We start from the raw sequence: 6296 nt of genomic DNA on the forward strand, positions 1-6296 counted from the left end.
GGACCATCTGAAGGGACCACTTTCCAGATTTGTTCCAAACACTTCAGTTGACATCCCTTTTTTTTCAAATATAATTTGGTAGTTGTGGAAAGGGGCTGCTTCCAGAACAGAACGGACCAAACAAATGTTGAAGTAAACATTACAATTAATTATTATTTAATATAAAGAATATTAACATTAGCATCAGAAATGAAACACCATGGGTTTAATTATTTGTCATGGAAAAGACATAGAAAGAGAAAGTTTCCTCTAAAACACTGTACGTTCAAAATATATTATGAAGTACTGTCTTTAAAAATATGAATCAGAAGTTTGGAATAACAATTTTGTCACTTCTTAGCCATGATATACAGTTAGACTAATGCACTGGTAGCTGCCATAGCAACCATCAACACACATTAACATACAGGCAATTACTGATAACAATGTATGATAATGAAATATAGTATAAGTGCTTTTAAAAATGTCTAAACACAATATCAGAGTGAGCAGGGGGAAAAAAGCATAAAGGAATCATAAGTATTAAACAAGCTTGATTTCATAGGTTGTTTTCCTTGGGGTTAATTTTATCTAATGTTGTGACCTTTTTCACTCAAAGCAGACTTTGGCTACTTCTTTAAGTACGAATATGAGAAGGGATTTTTCTGTTAATAATTTTGTTCTTTTTTTCCCTATGGCATGTCTATCTAAATTTTGAATGTTTTATTATTACCAAATTCAGAACTGTTACTGTTACACTCATCACAAGTTTTTGTATTGATGATCTTCTGCACCTCTGGTTTAAGTGTAGCTAATCAAGAAAATGATGCTACACAGTGATTGAGCTTTGCACAGTCACAATCAAGTCAAGAAGAAAACTGATTAGCTAAGAGTGGCAATTTTTACTGAGTACATTTGCAATTTGTACATAGACTTAATTCTTCCTATTCACTACAGAAAGCTTACTGGTTTGTATTGTAGACTGTCAAAAGAAGGAAAATTCAGTCTAAGTTTAATTTTTTGCCAGAATTTTACAGGTTTGACAGTCAAATCCTTCATCAGAAGACTGTATTTTGTACAGAGTTTGTCTGGCAACTATTTGTTCACAGAGTCATTTGAAAGAAGAAAAGCAGATCTCCTCCAGAAGACAAAAAAACCCCAAAACTTGAGCTTGTTGACAAGATTCTGTTTCAAATGGTTTGATCTGGGTAGCACACACGAAGTTTATATAATTCATTAGTTTTGAATGCAGAATCTATCATATCACAGGAAAAGAAAAAAAAAAAGCCTATATATTCTATCACACAACTTTGCTTTTCCTTTAATGCAACCCAAACATTACATCAGTCATTTAGAATTTAATTTGTAGTTCCTTAAGTAAAAGAAAGCATTGCAACCATGAAAAGTTTGAACACCTGTCAGAATGTGTCCTGGCTATAAATGGAAGGAACTAATCTATCAGTAAAAATAATCTAAAGAGTGACAGTGAGGTAATATAAGTAGTTTTTACAAGGACAAGATGCCTTTTTATATACAGTTAATAACAAAGTAAGTGACAAGCTTTCAATTTGTGATTTTTCCCATATGTCCATATTTCCTCAGTCTGAATTTCCAGAACAGGGCCTCTCTTGCATTGCAGCATTAGGCAGTCTGAGAAGACCAACGCCTGATCAAACAGTGATTTCATATGCATTCACATACATTCATTCACACAAAAACCTAAACAAAAGTAAAATCCTGACCTTAAAAGACCAAACTGTCCTGCATTTTAGAGAAATCAGACTTGATAATTGCTTCACAGTCCTGACTAATTATCCTAGGACAGGAAGTGCAGTGCATCTTTTGTAAGTTCTTCACACAGTGGGAAGAACTTTTTTAGGCTGATGATTCTTATAATCAATCGTTAAAGCTGGGGGTAGCAAAAGTATTTTTTTCTCAATATAAATGAGGGTTCTGATTCTTAGGTTCTTCAGCCACAACACACAATATAACAAGAAAAAGCAAGACACCCTTTGGTAGCTTCGACAAAGCTATATGCATATGTGGCAATGCATATAAGCAAAATTTGAAACTCACAATATTTGTCTGTGACCCCCACAACCAGTGGAGAGACCTAAAAGTCATGTATTTAGGAAGGGAAAGGGCGTGGCTAATGTACTTGAAATTATTTTCATTTGCTTTCTGATCTATAACTTTGATTCTTTTCTCTCCCTTTGTTTCTTCCTTACTTATATAAAAGCTGGGATTCTCCTGTATACATGACATCACAGTTTTATGCATGTCAAGCAATATTGTAAATTCACAGATAAACTTATGGGAGTTCTGAATATTTTCCATTTGATTGTAAAGATTTAGTCACAAATGCATCCTTTTGTACTTCAATACTATTTTTCAATCAGCTTGTTATGAAAAAAATCCTTAAAAAAATGAATTTGACAACATAACGTAAAAGAAAAAAAAGCCCTCTCTCATAGCACAAATGTGACTATTTTAATTGACTTACACCAAGGCCATATTGCTCCTTTGCATGGATCTCTCTCCCTTATCTGTCTTTGATCATTTACCATTTCTTCAGTTCAGAGAAGACCAACCTGCAGGCAACCACATTCTCCCTTAAAGGGACACTGTCAAGTATTTTCATACTGATTTTGTGCTTGCTTTTCCACTTACCCTGGTTACTTAATACCTTATTTTAAGCATAAATATGTATTTTTCATACCTGTTTCATTCCTTCTGCTCCTTTCATGGAGCAAAAAGCTACTGTGAGTCTGTCCTACTAAAAAATACTTACTTGTTTGGGATCAGTGTCATCACAGCTGTCAGCACAGTTCTGGGAACAGGATTTATTAGTTAACTTGTGCTCGCTCTGCTGGCTGGCTGGTTGGCTCTGCAGCAGCACAACAAAAATACTGTGTATAGTCATGCACGATGAGTAGCTATCTATTGTTAAGAAAAAATCCTGACAAGCAGTGGTGGATTTAGAATAAAAAAATCTGGAACTTAGAAGGCATTTTCCCCATCAGATCATAACAGGAAAGAAATGGTTTATACATGAACTACTTGACAGTATCCCTTTAATTTTTTCATATTATATAATCCCAAAATTATGAAGGACTCATGATGGAACAGATCTACCAGATCATCTAATCCACCCTACAGCCACAGCAGAACTGCTGTTTATAACATATTTCCCAGAGATTAGTTAATCTGCTTTCAAACACCTGCAAGCTTCTTTCCCTTAGGAAACTGTTTCATAGCTCTGCAAGATCTGTTTATAGTATTATACAGCATCACATCATGTCACTTCATTACAGTACTGTAACATGTCACAGTAATATGATGGGATGACAAAATGTAGCCCATGAAACAAACCCATCGTTGGAGTCAAGCAGAAGTATGTAGCAGCATGGATAACAGCCAGCAGCTTGCCGTGTGATATGTATGTCAGCTAGATGAGAAGCACCTTTGCACTGCACCCAGAAAGGAGCGCCATGCTATTCTGCTCTCTTCTGTTGACTTTTAATAAATGGTATTTGCTATCTGCACATCGTAAGCACCTTCGGAACTCAGATGTCTGTCTTCACTCCAGAAGAAAATAAATTTAATTATTTGAAAAGAGAAAAATAACTGAATTAAGAGGAAATCAACATCAATACCCCAAGCATAGCAGCTTCTACAGGACAGGCTACAGGTGGGAAAGTTTTCAAGGACATAATCTAACTGTTTAACTATACATGCGATGACTGCAATTTGTCTGTCAAGAACAAGAGAGTAAAGTATACTGCTTATTCTGTTCATATGTTTCCTGAAGATCATAAATATTCCTGGCTCTTGATCTTTAACAACCATCCTCTATGACACTGGTCACTGCACCGTTGCATTGCATTCTCAACAACAGTGCCCCACTCAGCACACGGAAGTCTTCAGTCAGTCTGAATGAATCAGACCCAACAAAATGTTTGGATGTTTAAAGCAGAAGCACCCAAGACCATAAAACCCCGATTAAGTGGCTTTCCAACTCCGAACGTGTTCAGCTTCATAGGCACTCACGCTTTTTGCTTTTAAATTCTCCAGGTTCTTCTTTGCATGCCTGTAATTGTCCTTGTCTTGGTAAGGAAGAACAGTTCAATACTGATTACATACCTAAGCCCTGTCAAGATTTAGAGCAGAAGCTTTTGTCTCTTTCAGAGCACAACCTGGTAGTCAAAATCAGAGCCTGATTCATACTGACTGCTTAAAACATCTGCAAAAACCTAACAAGGAGCTCCCTTCTTATTTTAAAACTTTGCAGGTCTGAGTGATAGCGATAACCTCTTCATATAACAACTTATCCCTGGCCATCAAAATGGGTTTAGATACCTAATTCCAGTTTGCCCAGTTAGATATCTTTGAGGATATAGATGTGTATTTTTAAAACACTTTGTGGAAAATGCATAATGCACAGTTAAGTAATTACAAGACTAAGGGGTTCAAAACTATACCCTTATCTTTGCAAGTTTTCTCACACCAGACTACAAATTGTAGTAAATGATCACAGATTTAATTTGCATATTGAGCTTTGTCATCCAGAGAGCAGGGCATTTATTAGGAAGGGAGTCTAGGGGAGGCCTAAGTTCCAAGGCTGGCCCTCAGGACAGTATTTTAAGAGACAGTAGACAAAATACAGAGAGCTGTTCAGTAAGTAGATCACAGAATACTACTCTTTCCTTCTGCTCTCCCCCATGAGCCTCAAAAATGTCTCTTCACAGGGCCACAATGTTTTAGATTCAACAGTAAGGTCAGTCTCTTTCCCCAGACACAGCACTGAGAACATAAGACAGACTTCATGATTCTCCTGACATTAAGTTGAAGTGTTTGATTTTAGGTTACATCCTGTGCTAGATTTGTGTAATCCATGCTTTTATTTTATTTTTTTTAAACCAAAGTTGTGGCCTGGGTCAACTCCACTACCTTTACCTTTTGGGAACCGTAATAAAACTAATGATTACTATCACATCACGCCTCTTCAAAAGCAGAAACTTCTGTATCAACAGGCACATCAAAACATACATAAAGACAGTGTATAAACACATTGTGTAGCTGCAAATGAGAAACTTCTTTTTATTGTCACCCACTCCCACTACATCTTTTGCTTATTATTCTCAACCTAAGTAATACTGAAAACGTCTTTGACAGCATCACTCAACTGCCTTTCTTACTTAATACCTCACTAACTCAGAAAACATATAATTCAACTGCAAATTCACTCCAATTAATGTGACAAAATTATTTGTGTTTTTTTTTTTCAGAGACACACAGATACACAGTGAAGGTTAAATTGCCTTCAAGATCTAAGAAACTCTATTTACTACATATGAGTTGTGGGTTTAAATTTTCCCAATGCTAGTTAGAAACATAATTAGCTAAGAGATGTATTTGTTTCTGGAAATGTCTTAACCAATAAATTCTGTTGTAAAACTAAATTTAATTTTGAGACATGTCAGGGTTCTATCAAAGCTGTAACTATTTCCCATCTGCAATGCATTTCAAATCTCCTGATTGGCAAGGCCCTGTATTGAAAATGTTTGGCTTTTGGAAGAATAAAAAATATGGGAGTCATGATGTAAATTATTGAGGGCATTCTTTAACACATCAGCAATATTTCTTTTGAACATCTAGAGACATGCAGACTCTCATTCTTGAACTGAATTGTGCACTGCCTCCATAAACACAGAACTGAAATAATGGGTTCAAAAAGAATTAACCTGTTTCCCCTACCTGACAGCAGAGAATCATCACTCCCAATACTTCCCATAATTAATATTTAATGAGAAATGTCAACAGCACTTCAAAAGACCACCTTCCTTACTCAGAGATGTACTACTAGGGAAAAATTTCATCCTGTTGCAGGGGAGTTGCACCAACATTGAATTCTCTTCAGTGTTTATCAAGTAAGGGATATTACACACATTCCAGTCTGTAAACACAAGAATTGGCTCACTGTTTGCCTAGACCCAAATACAGAACACAGATTTCCTGAATAGTTTACAAAGTACCAAAAATGAGAGCTTTTTAGTAAGATACTATAATGAACAATGCTGAAATGCTCTGCGGCATTTATTTGGTCACTTAGATGTACTTTGCAAGTATGCGATGAGCTGAATTAACGTGACTAACTTAATATATACAAAACCAGATTTATGGGGGTTTTTTATACAAAAGCTTTGCAAATAGAATGAGTTTTGGCCTTGTAGAAAAACAAAATTTGAAATGTGCTGAACTGAAATGTATAACTTGAATTTTTGTCAAAAACAAAAACACTGTTTGTAGGCAGGAAA

At 35.8% G+C, this 6296-nt stretch overlaps 1 protein-coding gene across 1 annotated transcript in view; it reads right to left on the bottom strand.

Moving 5' to 3' along the window:
* LOC104465080 (ryanodine receptor 2) overlaps positions 1-6296 on the bottom strand; it is a gene marked incomplete at both ends in the record, with an annotated part of 69677 nt that overhangs the window by 47255 nt on the left and 16126 nt on the right. The gene's annotated exons all lie outside the window — the stretch shown is intronic.

This window comes from Pterocles gutturalis, unplaced genomic scaffold, assembly GCF_000699245.1.
Source record: "Pterocles gutturalis isolate BGI_N339 unplaced genomic scaffold, ASM69924v1 scaffold22263, whole genome shotgun sequence".
In the NCBI taxonomy this organism is placed as follows: domain Eukaryota; kingdom Metazoa; phylum Chordata; class Aves; order Pterocliformes; family Pteroclidae; genus Pterocles; species Pterocles gutturalis.